The sequence below is a fragment of the Oryx dammah genome, unplaced genomic scaffold (genome assembly GCF_014754425.2).
Source record: "Oryx dammah isolate SB20612 unplaced genomic scaffold, SCBI_Odam_1.1 HiC_scaffold_11, whole genome shotgun sequence".
NCBI classification, from domain to species: domain Eukaryota; kingdom Metazoa; phylum Chordata; class Mammalia; order Artiodactyla; family Bovidae; genus Oryx; species Oryx dammah.
The window spans coordinates 43,732,054-43,754,151 of record NW_024070195.1 but is presented as its reverse complement, the minus strand read 5'-3'; positions in this window follow the sequence as shown (position 1 = coordinate 43,754,151).

Sequence of the window (22,098 nt, the reverse complement as noted above, 5' to 3'; positions counted from 1 at the left end):
TTCATCCAGCCTGGCATTATGCATGATGTACTCTGCATATAAGTTAAATAAGCAGGGTGACAATATACAGCCTTGATGTACTCCTTTCCTTATTTGGAACCATTCTGTTGTTCCATGTCCAGTTCTAACTGTTGCTTCTTGGCCTGCATACAGGTTTCTCAGGAGGCAGGTCAGGTGGTCTGGTAGTCTCAGGCACTCTGTTTATCAGATGTAATCCCTTGAAGCTATTTGTCACTTCCACTGTAAGGGATTTGATTTAGGTCATACGTGAATGGTCTACTGGCTTTCCCTACTTTCTTCAATTAAGTCTGAATTTGGCAATAAGGAGTTCATGATCTGTACACAGTCAGCTCCCGGTCTTGTTTTTGCTGACTGTATAGAGTTTCTCCATCATTGGCTGCAAAGAATATAATCAATCTGATTTCAGTGTTGACCATCTGGTGATGTCCATGTGTAGAGTCTTCTCTTGTGTTGTTGGAAGAGGGTGTTTGCTATGACCAGTGCATTCTTTTTGCAAAACTCTGTTAGCTTTTGCCCTGCTTCATTCTGTACTCCAAGGCCGTATTTGCCTGTTACTCCAGGATTCTCTTGACTTCCTACTTTTGCATTCCAGTCCCCTATGATGAAAAGGACACCTCTTTTGGGGGTTAGTTCTAGAAGGTCTTGTAGGTCTTCATAGAACCGTTGAACTTCAGCTTCTTCAGCATTACTGGTTGGGGCATAGTCTTGGATTACTGTGATATTGAATGGTTTGCTTTGGAAACGAACAGAGATCATTGTGTTGTTTTTGAGATTGCACCCAAGTACTGCATTTCCAATTCTTTCATTGACTATGATGGCTACTGCATTCCTTCTAAGGGATCTAAGTAGATATAATGGTCATCTGAGTTAAGTCGTCCATTCCAGTACATTTTAGTTCACTGAATCCTAAAATGTCAATGTTCACTCTTGCCATCTCCTGTTTGACCACTTCCAATTTCCCTTGATTCATTCCAGGTTCCTATGCAATATTGTTCTTTACAGCATCAGACTTTACTTCCATCACCAGTCACATCCACAACTGGGCGTTTTTGCTTTGGCTCAGTCTCTTCATTCTTTCTGGAGTTATTTCTCCACTGATCTCCTGTAGCATATTGGGTACTACTGACCTGGGGAGTTCATCTTTCAGTGTCCTATCTTTTTGCCCTTTCATACTGTTCATGGGGTTCCCAAGACAAGAATACTGAAGTGGTTTGCCATTCCCTTCTCCAGTGGACCACATTTTGTCAGAATTCTCCACCAAGATCCATCCATCTTATATGACCCTACACGGCATGGCTCATAGTTTCATTGAGTTAGACAAGGCTGTGATCCACGTTGATCAATACGATTAGTTTTCTGTGATTGTGGTTCATTCTGTTGGCCCTGTGATGGGTAAGGTTAAGAAGCTTATGGAAGCTTCCTGATGGGAGAGACTGACTGAGGGGGAAACTAGGTCTTGTTCTGATGGACAGGGCCATGCTCAGTAAATCTTTAATCCAATTTTCTGTAGATGGGGGGAGCTGTGCTCCCTCCTTGTTGTTTGATCTGAGGCCAAACGATGGTAGGGGTAATGAAGATAATGGCGACCTCCTGCAAAAGGTCCCATGCACGCACTGCTGCAGAGTGCCCCTGACCCTGCAGCAGGCCACCGCCGACCCACGCCTCTGCCGGAGACTCCTGGACACTCACAGGCATGTCTGGGTCACTCTCTTTTGGGGTCACTGCTCCTTTCTCCTGGATCCTGCTGCACACAAGGTTTTGTTTTTCCCCTCCAAGAGTCTGTTTCCCCAGTCCTGTGTAAGTTCTGGCAGCCCTATGGTGGGGTTAATGGCAACCTCCTCCAACAGAGCTTATGCCATACCCAGGCCTGTTGCACCCAGAGCCCCTGGCCCTGTGGCAGGCCACTGCTGACCCGTACCTCTGCAGGAGACACTCAGACACTGTTCTGGCTCAGTCTCTGAGGGGTCTCTGGGTCCTGGTGCACACAAGGTTTCTTTGAGCCCTTCAAGGGTCTCTGGTGGGTATAGTGTTTGATTCTAAATACAATTTCGCCCCTCCTACCATCTTCCTAGGGCTTCTCCTTTGCCCTTGGACATGGGCATCCTTTTTTGGCGGGATCCAACTTCCTCCTGTCAACAGTTGTTCTGCAGTGAGTTGTAATTTTGGCGTTCGCACAGGAGCAGATGAGCACACATCCTTCTTCTCCACCATCTTCCTCCACCACCTACCATGTCCTTTACAAATTCTTTCAGACAATGAAAGACTGCCTCTTCCAGAAAACTCTGCTCCCAAATCCATCAAAGCTTCCTTCACTGCTTCATATCCGTACAACGCCACAGCAGGCTTCTTGCCATAATACACAGTGAACACAGGGCCATAGGCTTCTGAGAGCTGCTGAGAAAGCCATGAAGTAGTCACTCGTTTTAAAGTTGACTTTAAACGGGGAGGGGGAGGCGTAAAATGAAAACATTTTCTAATAAATGAAAATTGAAAGAATTTGTTGTCAGCAGACCTACCCTGTAGGAACTGCTAAAGCAACTCTTTAGACTAAAAGAGAAATGAAACCAGGTGGAATCTCAGATTTAGAGGAAGGAATGAAGTAGTTAAATGTATTTAATGACCTGGATAACCACAGTGGTGTGATCACTCACCTAGAGCCAGACATCCTGGAGTGTGAAGTCAAGTGGGCCTTAGGAAGCATCACTACCAGCAAAGCTGGTGGAGGTGATGGAATTCCAGCTGAGTTATTTCAAATCCTAAAAGATGATGCTGTGACTCAATATGCCAGCAAATCTGGAAAACTCAGCAGTGGCCACAGGACTGGAAAAGTCAGTTTTCATTCCCATCTCAAAGAAGGACAATGCCAAAGAATGTTCAAACTACTGCACAACTGCACTCATTTCACATGCTATCAATATAATGCTCAAAATCCTTCAAGTTAGGCTTCAGCAGTACATGAACCGTGAACTTCCAGATGTACAAGATGGATTTAGAAAAAGCAGAAGAACCAAAGATCAAATTGCCAACATCCATTGGATCACAGAAAAAGCAAGAGAGTTTTAGAAAAACATCTCCTTCTACTTCATTGACTTTGCTAAAGCCTTTGACTATGTGGATCACAACAACCTGTGGGAAATTCTTCAAGAGATAGGAATATCAGACCACCTTACCTACCTCCTGAGAAATCTGTATGAAGGTCAAGAAGCAACAGTTATGACTGGACATGGAATAACAGACTGGTTCAAAATTGGGAAAGAAGTATGTCAAGGGTATATATTGTCACCCTTCTTATTTAACTTATATTCAGAGTACATCATGCAAAATGCCAGGCTGGTTGAGGCTCAAGCTGGACCCAAGATTGCCAGGAGAAATATCAATAACCTCAGATATGCAGATGACACCACCCTTATGGCAGAAAGCAAAGAGGAACTAAAGAGCCTCTTGATTAATGTGAAAGAGGAGAGTGAAAAAGCTGGCTTAAAACTCAACATACAGAAAACTAAGATCATGGCATCTGGTCCAATCACTTCATGGCAAATAGATGGGGAAACCATGGAAGCTGTGACAGATTATTTTCTTGGACCCCAAATCACTGCGGACTATGACTGCAGCCTTGAAATTAAATGGCGTTTGTTCTTTGAAAGAAAAGCTATCAAAAAGCTAGACATAGAATTAAAAAGCAGAGACATAGCTTTGCCAACAATGGTTCATATACTCAAAGCTATGGTTTTTCCAGAAGTCATATATGGATGTGAGAGCTGGACATTCTTTATAGAAGGCTGAGTGTCAAGGAGTTGATGCTTTTGAACTGTGGTGTTGGAGAAGACTCTCAAGAAGTCTCTTGGACAGAAGGAGATCAAACCAATCAATCCTAAAGGAAATCAACCCTGAATATTCATTGCAAGGGCTGATGCTGAAGATGAGGCTCCAATACTTTGGCCTCCTGATGCAAAGAGCCAACTCATTGAAAAAGACCCTGATGGGGGGAAAGATGGAAGGCAGGAGGAGAAGGGGATAACAGAGGATGAGATGGTTGGATGGCATCACCGACTCAATCAATGGACATGAATTTAAGCAAGCTCCAAGAGTTGGTGAATGTCAGGGAAGCCTGATGTGCTGCAGTCCATAGGATCGGAAAGAGTTGGCCACAATTGAGTGACTGAAAAACAACAAAAATATACTGAAAGGCTATTGTTTTTCTCCTTGTTTCTTTAAAAGATAAATGTTTAAAGCAAAAGTAGTATCATTGTAGTGTATAAGGTTTATAAAATCCAGAGTAGTAAAATATATGACAACATTAACACAAAGATGGAGTAAAAGAAATTGCACCATCGTAAATTTCTTCCATTTTACATGAAATACTAATTTAAAATGGACTGTGATTTTTCAAAACATAGAAGAAATTTTCTAAATTATGTTAAAATATTCAATTCAACAAAAAGTGGGAAAGTGAAATCGTAGGCAAAATCATTTTACCTCCCTCTACTAATCAAGGTTGTTTTTAAGACTTGCATGTCCTCCAAGCAGCACACAGCTGAAACAATAAGATATTTGCCTCAGTTGTTTTCCAGGAACCTGAAATCAGCTGTGCCAAGTTGTAACTTGGTTGGTTGAGACTGGATATGACCACTGACCCTCCAGTTGGGCACGTGTGTGTCCAGTTGGTGACCTTTTGACATCAATGGGACAAAATTCCACCGTCAGATTGTGCTAAATGCCTCCACTTTTTAACATGCAGAACCCTGTAGCCTAGTACACCTGTGCAGAATGACGAATATCACATCTTTTCCAAAGCTCCCTAAGCCTCAGACCATCCTGTTTCTTTATTCTTTGTTCCATTAAGTCCCTGAGCCCCTTGCCTTCAGGGAGGCAGGTCTGAGAGTTGCTCTCCCATCTCCTTGCTTGGCTGCCTTGCAAATAAACCCTCTCTCCTCCAAACTTCAGCATCCCATCATTTTAGTTTGCTGTGTGTCAACCTGATTCAATAACAAAAGGAGTAACAGAGTAACAAAAACGCATGACATTGCACTTGCTATTTTCAAATATCTTTTGATGTTGATCTCTAACATAATTCCACACTGATAAGAGAATAGATACTATGATCTCCACACCTTTAGACCATCTAACTTTTGCACCTGGTCTTATGTCCCTGGATATGTTCCAGTGTCTTCTAGTTTATAGTCTTTGGGAACTTGAATAGAATTTGTATCCTACTGTTGTGTGAGAATTGCATACATCTTAATTATGTTGAATTGGTTCATAGTGCTTTTCAGATCTACTGTATCCTTTTACTCCTCTGTATATTCATTCTATTCATTTTTGAGTGTTTAATATTGAAACTTCAACTAAAAATCTTAATTTTTCTACTTAAAAATAATTGCAATATATAGTGGAACTATATTAACCTTGTTCTGTGTTTACCAAGCTTCCTGTAAATGTGTTACCATATTTTCATAATAAACACATGACGGACATAAAACAGTATGAATTGATTGACCTTAATCCAACCATATCAAGAACTACACAAAATGTCAGTGGACTATAGTCCCCAGTGAAAGGGCAGACTGCCAGACCGAATTTAAAATGCAAGATTGAGTAATATGCTGTTTATAAAGGATGTAATTTGAAGACAAGGACATAAACACATCAAAGGGAAAAGATATGTCATGCAATAGTAAGTGTAGAAAGCTGTTGTGACCCTGTTAAAATCAGTCAAGGTAGACTTCATGGCAAAGAAGCGTTTCATAACAATAAAAGAATCAGTCCATCAGGAGGACATAATCCTGAATATGTATGCCTCTAATATTAAAGTTTCAAAATATATCAAGTGAAAACCAACAAAACTAAAGGAAGAAGTAGGCAGATCCACAGTGATAACCAGAAATTCGAATTCCTTTCAGCAGTTGACAGAACAAGTAGAAAAACATCAGCCTGACCAACTCCTATCAAATACCTATTGCCCCGGTCCTCTTTCCTTCTGAGGCACCCAGTGTAGCACAATACACACAGAATGAATTAGAAAAGTTCAAAATTAAAATTTAAATAATTCAGTATATTTTTTCCAATACAAATTTTTATAGAATGCTATTTTCTTACCACAATTTTATTTTCATGAAGTTCTTAGAGCTACTGCTTTAGCTCACCCAGTACATGGAGAGGGTTATGGACTGAATTATGTTCCCCAAACTTCTTGTGTTGAAGCCCTAATCCTCAGTAAGTCAGAATGGATTGGAGTTAGGGCCTTCAAAGAGGTGACTAAGTTAAAACGAAGCTGCTAGGGTGGAACCTAATCCAGTCTGATTTGGTGTCCTTGTTAGAGGCAATCTGGACACCCAAGAGTCACAGAAGTGCACGCACAGAAGAAAGACCACATGAGGACTCAGCGAGAAGGCGGCTGTCTCCAAGCCGAAGATTGAGGCCTCAGAAGAAACCAAGCCTACCAACACCTTGAGCTTAGACCTCTAGCCTCCAGAACTGTGAGAAATAGATGTCTGCTGTTCCGGCCATCCAGTCTGGGTAGCACATGTCCTCAAGTCAACCGTCACCCCTCTGCATTGCAACCCCGTGACTAACAGACATGACATGAAGGCCTGTTTCTCACCTGGCAAAACCACTGTGGCCTCCATCAGCCCCTCCTCCAGCCCCTGCCTCGTTCTCACTGAACACTCAGCAGAAGTCCAGTCTGTGACCGTGGAAGTGGACGAAAGAAGGGAGGTCATTGGATGAAAATCGACATCGTGCTCACTACTGCATTACCTTACTACAGAGAAGTCAGGACATTTGAACCTGAGCTGGAAGACTCTGCATTTAATGTAGTTCTTGAACAGGAATACAGGCGGAAGACCTATGGCATGTTTATAGTGCCTCAACTAAGGAAAGTTTTGGCACCCAGGACAATACGCCACTGTAAGAGTCAGAGCCAAGTACGGCTACGACTTTCAAGCAAACAGAAGGGAGGATGGGAGGGCAAGTGAGATATAAGGAAGGACAACACACTACTACCAATATCTTAACCCAGGGATATGCTCAGCTGATCTGTATGCAAAGGAGACACTCACAGAATTTTAGAGAAGGTGGTGTATCTAGTCCAACAGTCCAATTTATGAAAGTGGAAGCTTTTACAAATTAGGAATTAAGTGGCAGGAGCAGAACTGGGCCTACACGCCATTTCCAAAGGCATGATGACATGAAGTCACTAAGGTGATCATCTTGATCACGTTATGATATGCAGATAAAAATTTTTTTAATTTTTAATTGTTTTATATGCAGATAAAATTTTCTCTGATACTAGGTTGACTCCAGTTGTGAAATATTTGGCATCAAAAGAAGAGCAGGGATATTTCAGTGAATGACGATAATTCAGTCATATTGTCATGTAGAAAGAAAGGAGTTTTTATTCAGTATTTTCTCTCATCTGTGAATGATAAGCTATTTCTGAGACTGAAAATAAAAGTCCAATATAGCAGCAAGCTAACTACAGGTGCTTTTTGGTGTCACAAAGTAGTAACTGTAGACGTATTGACAGAGAAGAGATTCCGCTGAGAGTGGAATGCAGAGTTGGGGGGCCGGGTTGGGGGAAAAGATTGAAGCTGCGCTCTCCTGATTGGCACTATCAGGCTCCAAAAATTTTCAAAAGCCCATCTAGAATGAGCGCTGCTTAAAATGGCAGGCAGGCCAAACCACACAGACCGAGGGATGAGTTGGCATGAACTTCTGGCCACGATGAAGGCCAGGTCAGGCGGCCGAGTTCAACAATCCCGCTGCCTCCATAAAGATAAAAAGAGGAATTAACAGTGAGCTTTCTCTAGAATCAGCAGCTCAGCCTAAAACACTCACTGCCTGTTATCCTGAGTCTAGAGATCTGTATAAATGACTTTTTATTTACAAAGGCAAGTATTCATTTACATTGTAGTGGAAGTGAGGTGTGACAACATAGTGATTTATATTTAATTATAAAAAGTATTTTGCGCTTCACATTTGAATACGTTTATTAACTGTTTTCACTTTCATTTTATAAAGAGGATGCTAGAACTCCGAGATGTGAACTGGTTATATAACACGTAAAGCCTCCGCAACAAATGAGTCTCCCTAAGGCATAACCGGAAACAGTGGGGTCAAAGGTTACAGTCAGGGCTGCTGCACACAGGGGTACAAACAGGCCTTACAGCGGGTCCCCCAAGGCGCAGCTTCAGACCATCAGCTGCTCTATCCTGAGGAGTCCTTTGACAACTCTTATGAAACATGTCTCAGAAACTTCCATGGAGAGACTTGCCTGGTGGTCCAGCGGCTAAGACTCTGGGCTCCCAATGAGGGGGGTCCGTGTTCCCAGAACAGGGAATAGATCCTGCATGGTTGCAGCTAAAGATCCTGCAGGTCCCAACTAAGAGTTTGCATGCTGCATGCTAAAACTACGATCCAGTGTAGCCAAATAAATAAATGTATATAAATATGTGTGTATATATGTATATATATAAAGAAAAGACACTTTCACGGGGGCTTGTGGAGACAGCAGAGCATTTGTTCATTGACCGCCGGCCCCACGGGTCAAGGGCTGCCTCATGGAGGATTATTCTCCCCGCCCTCCATCCCCTCTGTTACTCCTCCCCACCCCCAGCCTTGCACACTGTGAATGCCAAGAAAGCTCCTATGGACACCCCCAAGAAAAGAATCACAAAACCCCCCAAACAAGAAAAGAGAGGCCAGGGTTGCAAAGGAGGCAATATCCAGGGGAGCCTGCTCAGAACTGGTCCCTGCACCTGTGGCTAGAATCGGAGGAGAGGCCAGGAGGATTTGAAGTGAAACACGTGCCCACTACCCAAGAATATTCGATCGGGGGGTGGGAGGTGTCGAAATTCACCCTGTGCTCTGCTCTCCACACACACACCCAGGTGCAGGCTGAGCTCCCCGGAGGCAGTGGCTGACTTCTCTCTTGTTCATACAAAGACACCCTGTGGAAGAGCAAGAGTCCTGGTTTTTCTTCACCCCTCTGTTGCACCATAGGCTGGAATCTTAATTTCAACGTTGGAAACTCTAAAGCAAACAACTAAAAGAAATGAAAGGCATCTAAATTGGAAAAGAAGTAAAATTATCTCGGTTTGCAAATGACATAATCTTACATGTGGAAAATCCTAAACACTCCACACACACGTACACAAACAAAACTGTTTCAATGAATAAAAGATTGCAGCAAAGTTGCAAGATAAAAAAATCAATATACAAAAATCACTCGCATTTCTATACACTAGCAATAGCCTATCTGAAAAAGAAATTAAGAAAATAATTCCACTTATTATAGTAGCAAAATTTCTCATGAGTGAGAAGACTAAAGAGTGTTATACTGTCCCTACTTCCCCAAATGATCTACAGATTGATTCAGTTCAATCCCTATCAAAATCCAAAAGGCACTCTTAGCAGGAAAAGAAACAACCATCCTAAAATTCATAAGGAATCTAAGGGACTCTGAATAGTCAAAATAATCTTTAAACATAACAAAGCTGGAAGCCTCGTACTTCCTGATTTCAAACCATGCTGCGTAGTAACAGTAACTAAGACGACGTGGTCTTAGAGACCATATAGACTATGGGCTCCCTATCGACCAGTGGAGCAGACTAGAAAGCCCAGAAGTCAGTCCTTGTAAGTGTGCTCAGTAGCTTCAGTCGTGTCCAACTCTTTGCAACCCTGGGGACCGCAGCCTGCTGGCTCCTCTATCCATGGGGTGCTCCAGGCAGGAATACTGGAGTGGGTTGCCATGCCCTCCTCCATGGTATCTTCCCGATCCAGGGACTGAACCTGCAGCTCCTGGGTTGCAGGCAGATTCTTTACCACTGAGCCACTAGGGAAGCCCAAATCCTTACATGTAGGACCAAATAATTTGCAACAAGATTACCCAATAAGGAAAGGATAGTCTCTTCAATAACTGATGCTGGAAAACCTGGATATCCACATGCAAAAGGATGATGTTGAGGGCTTCCTTACATCAAATGCAAAAGTTAATTTAAAATGGATTAAAGACTTGAACATGAGAACTAAAACTATAAAAGTCATAAAAGAAAATATAGGGGGAAAACTTCAGGACCTTGGATTTGGCAATGATTTCTTGGACATGACATCAAAAGCACAGGCAAGAAAAGCAAAAATAGACAAATGGGATGATATTAAACCTAAAAACTGTGCATCAAAGGAAACAATCACTAGAATGAAAAGTCAACCTATAAAATGGGAGAAAATATTTTCAAATCATGTATCTGATATATACAAGTTGATATCCAGAAAATGTAAGGAACAACAACAAAAACAAATAGCCTAAGTAAAAAATGGGGAAAGGACTTGAATAAGCAATTTTCCAAAGAAGACAAGAGTGGTGAACAAGCATATGAAAAGATGCTCAACATCATTAGTCATAAGACAAATCCAGATAGGGAGCTGGGTATGAGTAGGTAGCTCATACCCAGTAGGAGGGCCACTGTAAAAAGAACAGAAATAATATGTTGATGAGGATGGAAAGAAATTGGAACCCTTGTGCACTGTTGGTAGGAATGTAAAATGGTGCAGCCATTATGAAAAATTAAAAGAGAACTACCATATGACCTAGCAATTTCACTCTTAGGCACATATCCAGAGAAAACCATAATTCAAAAAGATACATCCCTATGTTGATGGTAGCACTATTCACAATAGTCAAGAGGTGGTAGCAACCTAAATGTCCAATAATGGATGAATGGATAAAGAAAATATGGTCTGAACATACAATGGAAGATTCAGTTCAGTCCCTCAGTAACATCCGACTCTTTGTGACCCCATGAATCGCAGCACGCCAGGCCTCCCTGTCCATCACCAACTCCCGGAGTTCACTCAAACTCACGTCCTTCAAGTCGGTGATGCCATCCAGCCATCTCATTCTCTGTCATCCCCTTCTCCTCCTTCCCTCAATCCCTCCCAGCATCAGGGTCTTTTCCAGTGAGTCAACTCTTCGCATGAGGTGGCCAAAGCATTGGAGTTTCAGCTTTAGCATCAGTCCTTCCAAAGAACACCCAGGACTGATCTCCTTTAGGATGGACTGGTTGGATCTCCTTGCAGTCCAAGGGACTCTCAAGAGTCTTCTCCAACACCACACTTCAAAAGCATCAATTCTTTGGCGCTCAGCTTTCTTCACAGTCCAACTCTCACATCCATACATGACCACCGGAAAAACCATAGCCTTGACTAGACAGACCTTTGTTGGCAAAGTAATATCTCTGCTTTTTAATATGCTATCTAGGTTAGTCATAACTTTCCTTCCAAGGAGTAAACGTCTTTTAATTTCATGGCTGCAGTCACCATCTGCAGTGATTTGGGAGCCCAAAAAAATAAAGTCTGCCACTGTTTCCACTGTTTGCCCATCTATTTCCCATGAAGTGATGGGATCAGATGCCATGATCTTCGTTTTCTGAATGTTGAGCTTTAAGCCAACTTTTTCACTCTCCTCTTTCACTTTCATCAAGAGGCTTTTTAGTTCCTCTTCATTTTCTGCCATAAGGGTGGTTTCATCTGCATATCTGAGGTTATTGATATTGTGCAGCCTTAAAAAGAGTGAGCCCCTGCTAAAGGGTCCCATGCTAAACCATGGATGAACCTTGAGACATTATGCTAAGAGAAAGAAGCCAGTCACAGGAGGGCAAATACTGCGTGTTTCCACTCACATAAGGTATCCAAAGAAGTCAAAACTATAGAAACAAAAAGTAGAAAGGTGGTTGCCAAGGACTGAGAGGAAGGAATTGGTGTTTCCTGGGATTTCACTGTTGCAAGATGAAAAAGTTATAGGAGCCTGTTGCACAACAATGTGAATATACTTAACACTACCGAGCTGTATACTCAAAAACAGTTAAGATGAAACATTGAATGTTATATGGTTTTTTTTACCGCAATTAAAAAAAAGACCAAAAAATGAAATGAAAATAACCCCCCAAACAATTAACTCAGAATTTTCAAAGAAAGAAAACAATTGGTGAGGGTAAAGGTAATGACACCCAATCCTGAGATTTTTTTAAAGAATTTTTTTTTTAATGTGGACCATTTTTTTAACGGTTCATTTGTTACAATACTGCTTGTTTCAGGTTTTGGTTTTTTGGCCAAGAGGAACAGAGATCAAACCTGTAACCTGTGTGTTGGAAGGTAAAATCCCAACTTGACCACCAGGGAAGTCCCCTAATCCTGAGGTTTATGCACAGTTCATTCTCCATAAACATGTACAACAAATTTCAAAGGACACAGAGTCTGTTTTGATATCCTCCTTAGCTCCTTCTTCCAAAAATTCTTAGTGAAGAGACTAGTTGGGGTTCAGTCTGGTTTCACCATATAACACACAATACGCCTATGCCACTCAGTCACTGAGATATCTGTTTCTTGCTTTGGGATCTTTAGGAGTGATTTCTGTGAGTTAGCTTTACTTCTTGGCTTATTCACAGGACTTCTTTGAAGGCTGAGTTAGTATCAGCTGGCCTTGAGGAAAGGCTTTGTCCGTCCCTGGCTGTGAATCGCTGAGCTCTGACCCTGCCTCTGTGGCATCTGGAGGCACAAGGTACTTCCAGCAGAGCATCATTTTGCAGCCAGGACTAAGTGGGTGGGGGGTTTCAAGCCAACTTTGGTTATTAGGATCACTTCCTACTTGAAGTGAAAGCTAGGAATAAATTCCATCTTGACTGTGTTACTACTAAAACATTTTTTTCTCCCTCTTTCTTTCTTCCCTCTGCCAACAGGTGCTAGGAGTTGGAACAAGCCTATTTCCTCATCCAATGTTGTGTGAGTCACCACAAGTCTTCCAAAGTGAAGCAGACAGTCATTTCGTTGTTGTTTAGTCACTAAGGCATCAGTGGGACCAGAACTAGACTAGGTTTTTCTGACTACACATAGGACATTCAGCTATGTGCTGTGCTGTGTGTCTCAGTCGTGTCTGACTCTTTGCAACGCCATGGACTTCAGCCCGGCAGGCTCCTCTGTCCAAGGGGATTCTACAGTCAGGAATACAGGAGTAGGTTGCCATGCCCTCCTCCAGGGGATTTTTCCCAACCCAGGATCAAACCCAGGTCTCCCATATTGCAGGCGGATTCTTTACCAACTGAGCGACCAGGGAAGCCCAAGAATACTGGAGTGGGTAGCCTATCCCTTCACCAAGGGAACTTCCCCACCCAGGAATGGAACCAGGGTCTCCTGCATTGGAGGTAGATTCTTTACCAGCTAAGCTACCAGAGATGCCCCCATATCAGCTATACTTCTTAGCTGTAGTTATTGGTCATTGGTTAGTATTAATTTTAATTTTTGAAGAGTTTTAAGTTTAAAAGATTATTTTCTTTAAATTATTTTTCAAACCTAGTAGTAAAAATGACGAAAAAAGCTAAACAAAATAATGACATTCATTATCACAACTTTGTAAGTGTAGGAACAGAGAGGAAAATTAACATTTATTGAGTATCTACTATTTGACAGACCTGTACCCACTTTATCTTATTTAATCCTCACCACACTGAAGAATATTTATTATTATGTAAATACTTTTCCCTTTACTTGAGGGAGCAAGAGAGTGAGGATGAAAAAGTCAAGTAAAGTACATTTATTCACACTATACCATGGCTCCCATCCCTCTGTGGTCAAAAACAGCCCATGGAGTGTTATGCTCCTAGAGCTCAGCTGTGCCTCCATCACCAGGGAGTTCCTGGAAACCTCCCCAACAGCAAGAACAGAGAGGCCACAGGCCAACCAGAGACTCAAAGGACAGCTGAGTCCAGGCACTGCCAGGCCACTGCACCTCTGGCTACAGATGCCAGATGGGGCCCAAGAGGTGCCCCATATACCCACCAAGAGCAAGCATCTATCCTGACATGCCATGCATCTTAATCAGCCCTCATCCAGCTGTCAAATCGCACTGCCACCTTCTACAGGCCTATCAACACACTGTACCCAATTGTTGCTGTTGTCCAGTTGCTAAGCCATGTCTGACTCTTTACAACACCATGGACTGCAGCACGCCAGGCCTCCCTGTCCCTCCCTATTTCCCAGAGTTTGCCCAAGTTCATGTCCATTAAATCGATGAAGCTATCCAACCATCTCATCCTCTGTCACCCTCTTTTCCTTTTGCCTTCAATCTTTCCCAGCATCAGGGTCTTTTGCAGTGAGTTGCCTGAACAGTATGAAAAGGCAAAATGGTACCCAATACATGGTTTAAAATGTATGAAAACAAGAAGAATCATCAAGATATTCCCACAACCCATCATTTTACTCAGTCCAAAATATTAGTGAATCTACATATGGAAAGTTTCAAAAGAGGTCCTCTGGATTTTAATTATCCTTCTGAGCAAGAAAATAAAAAGGAAATTGTAAAAAATAAATGAGCACTTTTCAGAGTTAAAAAAAAACTGTAAGTAATGAGAAGTCACCAAACAGCTGAACGATTGATCTTGATTTTACTTACAGAATCATAACTCTGCGGTGTCCACTAGACAGCTTGGGGGTAAAAAAAATGCCAAGCAAATACGGGGATGAAAAATTCCAGCAGACAGGAAGAAACAACTTTCAAGAATGTGAGAAATAAGAAACAAACATTTGAGCTTCAACATAGGCAATTAAAAGCTAAAATTATGAAGGGAAAAAGGCAATCTAAGCTATGAACTATAGCTATCCTATGGCATCCTACTACATCTTAGTAGTAAGTTAATAGTATACTACCCATAGTATTAGTAGTATACTATTAGCTACTAAGTAGAATATGATTGGACTTCCCGGGTAGCTCAGCTGGTAAAGAATCTACCTGCAATTCAGGAGACCCCTGTTCAGTTCCTGCATGGGGAAGTCCCCCTGGAGAAGGGATAGGCTACCCACTCCAGTATTCTTGGGCTTCCCTCGGGGCTCAGTCAGTAAAGAATCTGCCTGCAATGCAGGAGACCTGGGTTCAGTCCTTGCGATGGGAAGATCCCCTGGAGGAGGGCATGGCAACCTACTCCTGTTTCCTTGCCTGGAGAATCCCCATGGACAGAGGAGCCTGGTGGACTGCAGCCCATGGGGTCGCAAAGAGTTGGACACGACTGAGCAACTAAGCACAGCACAGAATATGATTACTATTAGCTATAAAGTAGATACGAAGGTCTAGAAAATAAATGGAGAAATTTAGAAGCTCTAAGACAGTGGCATCCCACTCCAGTACTCTTGCCTGGAAAATCTCATGGACGGAGGAGCCTGGGAGGCTGCAGTCCATGGGGTTGCTAGGAGTTGGACATGACTGAGCGACTTCACTTTCACTTTTCACTTTCCTGCATTGGAAAGGAAATGGCAACCCACTCCAGTGTTCTTGCCTGGAGAATCCCAGGGATGGGGGAGCCTGGTGGGCTGCCGTCTCTGGGGTCACACAGAGTCGGATATGACTGAAGTGACTTAGCAGCAGCAGCAGAAATTACTATAGATGCAATTGGATCAAATTGTTAAGCAAGTAAGGTTTCACATACACACATGCACATTTCCAAGCCCTCTGGCTTTTTCAGACTAAGTCAACCAGCACGCTATTCTTTGCAGCTTCAAGGCAGGTACTACGTGGAAAAATGAAAAGGACAACGGACTCAGGTGTCTGGCATTCCGGGACTTGGCTGGCATAGAGACAGGTGATTTGGGAGCATACGTTCTCTGAACTAGAGAGGGAGAAAGCTAAAGAGAACTGGATTTATTTAAGAGCTATTGAGAGGGAGGAATTGACAGGATTAGTCCATTAATTTAGGACTGTGGTAGAGGCAAGGGAGAAGTCAAGGATGGTTCCTGGGTTTCTCTTCTCAGTAATCAGAAGGATGCAAGTGTCGTTCACTGCAGTTTGGTCCATAGAAGGAGCTGATGAATTTCGGGGGGGCAGGCAGAAGGAAACTGCTTGTGGCCAGGGGAGGGCAGAAGGAGTCGGCCTTCAGGCTGGGACAGGCTGGGGTGGAGCCATCGGAGAGAAGCTGTTCAGTGAATGGCTTGACTTCAGATGCTCAGAAGAGGTCTCAGATGGAGATATTAATTTAGAAGAGAGTTACATAGAAGACAAGAACCTGTGTAAGGGATGAGATTGCCAGGGGAAGAGTATGTATAATAAACGTAGAAGGTGACCCAGGACATACCCTGAAGTGAAGTGAAGTCACTCAGTCATGTCCGACTCTTTGCGACCCCATGGACTGTACCCTACCAGGCTCCTCAGTCCATGGGATTTTCCAGGCAAGGGTACTGGATTGGGTTGCCATTTCCTTCTCCAGGGGATCTTCCCGACCCAGGGATCGATTGCTGGTCTCCTGCATTGTAGGCAGACGCTTTTACCATCTGAGCTACCCTGAAGGAACATCAATATTTAAAGGATGAAGGAATACAAATGAGCCCTCAAAGGACCGCGGCATATTCAGGGCAGTAGGAAGAAAACCAGAAGATGATGGTGTGATGGAAGCTATAAGAAGAACATACTTCAAGAAGGAATTGGCCATCAGGGTCACATGCGGCTAAGAGGTGAAAATAGAAGTCGCAAAGTGTCCACTGGATTTAGCAATACACAGCTGTGACCTTGAGCAGAAGCACTCCGTTGCCGTAGTAGAGCAAAACCAGATTCCAGGGGCTGGAGGGGTAGTAGGCAGCAAAGCAGACGCAACTGCTGCGTCCACTGGGTTTATATCCAAGGATGCTAACTACCACAGCCTGGAACGCATCCCTGACTGCCAACACATAGAAGGAGTGAGTGATGGAGAGACAGTGGGTACCACTCATCACAGTAATTTCCATATTAACAACATGGCTTGGTTTTTAATTGAAAAGCACTAAATACCACTCATGAAGTAAACATTGACTTGCAGTATATTAGGCAGAGCCAGAGTAAAAGCTGGCACAATAAGCTGTGATTCTATTTCTCTATTAACTGGAAATCTTACCATGGGGTCACACAGAGTCAGACACGACTGAAGCGACTTAGCAGCAGCAGCAGCAACCGCAACCAGTTTCAATTTTGGACCAGTACTACAAATAATAATAATAATAAACAATAATGATCTCTGCCAACTCCCAAATACATCAAATTGTATACCTTAAACATCTCCAGCTTTTTGTATATCAATCACACCTCTATAGAGCAACCTTTATTTTTTATAGGATCGCTCCTAATTGTTTAAATCCTCAGGCAAAAATATCAATAGAATTGACAGGCAGTCTTAAGAAATTTTACAGTATAGACTACTTAAACTTTTACTTTCTGAACTCATCTTAACCCTGTAGGTAGGATCAGTTCAGTTCAGTCGCTCAGTCGTGTCTGACTCTTTGCGACCCCATGAACTGCAGCATGCCAGGCCTCCCTGTCCATCACCAACTCCCGGAGTTTACCCAAACCCATGTCCACTGAGTCAGTGATGCCATCCAACCATCTCATCCTCTGCCATCCCCTTCTCCTCCTGCCCTCAATCTTTCCCAGCTTCAGGGTCTTTGCAAATGAGTCAGCTCTTCGCATCAGGTGGCCAAAGTATTGGAGTTTCAGCTTTAGCATCAGTCCTACCAATGAACATCCAGGACTGATCTCCTTTAGGATGGACTGGTTAGATCTCTTTGCAGTCCAAAGGACTCTCAAGATCCTTCTCCAACACCACAGTTCAAAAGCACCAATTCTTTGATGCTCAGCTTTCTTTATAGTCCAACTCTCACATCCATACATGACCACAGGAAAAACTATAGCCTTGACTAGACAGACTTGTTGACAAAGTAATGTCTCTGCTTTTTAATATGTTGTCTAGGTTGGTCATAACTTTCCTCCCAAGGAGTAAGCATCTTTTAATTTCATGGCTGCAATCACCATCTGCAGTGATTTTGGAGCCCAGAAAAAATAAAGTCAGCCACTGTTTCTACTGTTTTCCCATCTATTTCCCATGAAGTGATGAGAACAGATGCCATGATCTTAGTTTTCTGAATGTTGAGCTTTAAGCCAACTTTTTCACTCTCTTCTTTCACTTTCATCAAGAGGCTTTTTAGTTCCTCTTCACTTTCTGCCATAATGGTGGTGTCATCTGCATATCTCACACACTAATAAAGTGATGCTTAAAATTCTCCAAGCCAGGCTTCAGTAATACATGAATCATGAATTTCCAGATGTCCAAGCTTGTTTTAGAAAAGGCAGAGGTTATTGATATTTCTCCCGGCAATCTTGATTCCAGCTTGTGCTTCCTCCAGCCCAGCATTTCTCATGATGTACTCTGCATATAAGTTAAATAAGCAGGGTGACAATATACAGCCTTGACATACTCCTTTTCCTATTTGGAACCAGTCTGTTGTTCCATGTCCAGTTCTAACTGTGGCTTCCTGACCTGCATACAGGTTTCTCAAGAGGCAGGTCAGGTGGTCTGGTATTTCCATCTCTTTCAGAATTTTCCACAATTTATTGTGATCCACACAGTCAAAGGCTTTGGCATAGTCAATAAAGCAGAAATAGATGTTTTTTTTGGAACTCTCTTGATTTTATCCATGATCCAGTGGATGTTGGCAATTTGATCTCTTGTTCCTCTGCCTTTTCTAAAACCAGCTTGGACATCTGGAAATTCATGATTCATGTATTACTGAAGCCTGGCTTGGAGAATTTTAAGCATCACTTTATTAGCGTGTGAGATGAGTGCAATTGTGTGGTAGTTTGAGCATTCTTTGGCATTGCCTTTCTTTCGGATTGGAATGAAAACTGACCTTTCCCAGTCCTGTGGCCACTGCTGAGTTTTCCAAATTTGCTGGCATATTGAGTGCAGCACTTTCACAGCATCATCCTTCAGGATTTGAAACAGCTCAACTGGAATTCCATCACCTCCATTAGCTTTGTTCATAGTGATGTTTCCTAAGGCCCACTTGACTTCACATTCCAGGATGTCTGGCTCTAGGTGAGTGATCATACCATTGTGATTATCTTGGTTGTGAAGATCTTTTTTGTACAGTTCTTCTGTGTATTCTTGCCACCTCTTCTTAATATCTTCTGCTTCTGTTAGGTCCATACCATTTCTGTCCTTTATTGAGCCCATCTTTGCATGAAATGTTCCCTTGGTATCTCTAATTTTTTTGAGGAGATCTCTAGTCTTTCCCATTCTGTTCTTTTTCTCTATTTCTTTGCACTGATTGCTGAGGAAGGCTTTCTTATCTTTCCTTGCTATTCTTTGGAACTCTGCATTCAAATGGGTATATCTTTCCTTTTTTCCTTTGCTTTTCACTTCTCTTCTTTTCACAGTTGTTTGTAAGGCCTCCCCAGATAAGCACTTTGCTTTTTTGAGTTTCTTTTCCATGGGGATGGTCTTGATCTCTGCCTCCTGTACAATGTCATGAACCTCCATCCATAGTTCATCAGGCACTCTATCAGATCTAGTCCCTTAAATTTATTTCTCACTTCCACTGTATAATCATAAGAGATTTGATTTAGGTCATACCTGAATGGTCTAGTGGTTTTCCCTACTTTCTTCAATTTCAGTCTGATTTTGGCAGTAAGGAGTTCATGATCTGAGCCACAGTCAGCTCCCGGTCTTGTTTTTGCTGACTGTATAGAGCTTCTCCATCTTTGGCTGCAAAGAATATAATGAATCTGATTTCAGTGTTGACCATCTGGTGATGTCCATGTGTAGAGTCTTCTCTTATGTTGTTGGAAGAGGCTGTTGCTATGACCAGTGTGTTCTCTTGGCGAAACTCTATTAGTCTTTGCCCTGCTTCAATCCGCATTCCAAGGCCAAATTTGCCTGTTACTCCAGGTGTTTCTTGACTTCCTACTTTTGCATTCCAGTCCCCTATAATGAAAAGGACATCTTTGGGGGGTATTAGTTCTAGAAGGTCTTGTAGGTCTTCATAGAACCGTTCAACTTCAGCTTCTTCAGCGTTACTGGTCGGGGCATTACTGGTAGTTAGGATGGGTTAAATTAAATATTTTTGTGCTAAGAGATTAAAAAGTTGGATTGTATCAATTGCTTTTACTGCAAAACAGCACCCCAAAATGTGACTTAAAACAATAAATATTTATTATTTTGCACAATACTTTAGGTTAGAAAGAATTCAACACACCCTTGCCAGTGGGGATTTCCAAGCTGAGTCTGCCCAGCTGGGGTGTGCCGGCTTGCTCAGGCATCTAATGGTAGTCGGTGGAGCAGCTAGGGCTGTATGGCCTAGGGTAGCTTCCTTCACAGCTCCGGTGGGTGGCATATGTTAGCTGGAGTGATGTGTCCATGGCCCTGGGTCTCTCTCCATCCAGCAGCGGAGCTCAGGCTCCTCCATGTTGTTCCAAGTGGAGCAGGACAGCAAGCCTAATGCACAAGCATTTTTCAAGTCTCTCCTTATAGTACATTTGTTCCTTTCCTGTTGGCCAAGCAAGTCACATGTCCAAGCCCAGATTTACTGGGTGGAGAAATAGAATTAACTTCTTGAGGGGAAGACCATAAATTCACATTGCAAAAGGGCATGCGTGTGGGGATGAAATAATTTGTGGCTATTTTTGCAACCCATCACAACTACCTTTAGCTTAATCTGCATGATACCCTAGGAACTTCCTCTAAATTCATTTAAAGAGTCATAAATACAATGAGTCATGTACATGCCATATATTCAAAAGAGGAGTATGCTGCTTCTTTGTTTCAGAGGTGGTGCTAAAGCACAGTGAAGGAAGGGTGTTCTGGGGCTTTGAATTCCTAAAAGGCCAGGTCCGTATCTGCCTCTATTCTGTATACCCAACGGTATGGTAACTTCATCTGAATGAATGAGTGGTTTGTTTCCTAAATCTACTAAGACCAAAACAACAAGAAGGGACTTCCTTGGTGGTCCAATGGTTAAGAATCACAGGTTCAATCCCTGGTTGCGGTACTCAGATTCCACATGGAGCACCCACGTGTCCCATTCCACAACAAAGACTCGACACCGTGCAATAACAGTCGTGTCCGACTCTTTGCGACCTCATGGACTGTAGCCTACCAGGCTCCTCCATCCATGGGATTTCCATACAAGAATACTGGAGTGGGTTGCCATTTCCTTCTCCAGGAGATCTTCCCAACCCAGGGATTGAACCCGGATCTCTTGCACTGTAGGCAGACGCTTTACCGTCTGAGCCACCAGGAAGTCTCTAAATAAATAAACACTTTTTTTTTTAATTTTAAAAAGTTGATTCAAGTAAAAAAAAAAAAAACAACAAGAAAAAAGGCATAAGGACTGCTGACTCTCACAGATCTTGGATTTCATGACTTTCTAAGAATAAAAAGGGGGGGAATCACATAAAATTAGGCTGTACAGTAATATACTGAGGCACACTTTTCAGCTTAATTTTATTGGTTTCTGGACTCTGGACTTTTTGTGTGTATTGTTGATAAACATAACAGAGAAAAGAACTAAAGGAAAAATATCTAGTACATTTTCTTTCAAGATTGTACATATTAGAAAGACATTTACTTGCCAGGCACATCATTCATTATATGCTGATTTTTGATAGCCCTTGACGGAAAGAGGTAAAGGAAATTGACCTTGGGAAAGGCAGAAACCTGACCTTTCCAGAAGGCATTCCATGTAGGGGTAGTCAGATTCTGTCCCTGGTCAGAATCCTCTTTCATGAGGGCAGTTCTTCCTTTGTATCACCTGCTGGGCACTGAGAAACAATATACTTGTAAATGATCCGTATTCATCGTGTTTCCGTGGTTTAATACAATCTCTCGGGAGGGAGGGGACAAGGAAGAGAAGGAAATAAACCTAACTTTGTTGAAATATTGATTTGTTTCTGGTGACCTTTGACGACTGCGTTTTATCACAAGAAACAATCCCTACGAGGGGAGGGCGGGAAAAAAACATTGAAAGGGAACTCCTTCCAAAGAAAAAGAAATTGTACTTCCCCGAAACATGTGGGCTGAGGTAGGTCCATGTACTCGTCAATGAGCCATAGAATTGTTCTTCTCAGGTGACAGCCATAACGGGCCTTGGGAGAAATCGGTGAACCGAGGAGACTCAAGCCCACGGGGAGTGGCTTTCAGAGGCCGGCTGTGCCCCGCGTCTTCTCCCTGGTCTCTTGTTTTGACGCTATAGTGTGGAAGGCAATGGCAGGGAAGAGAAGGAGAAGTCCTGGTAGAG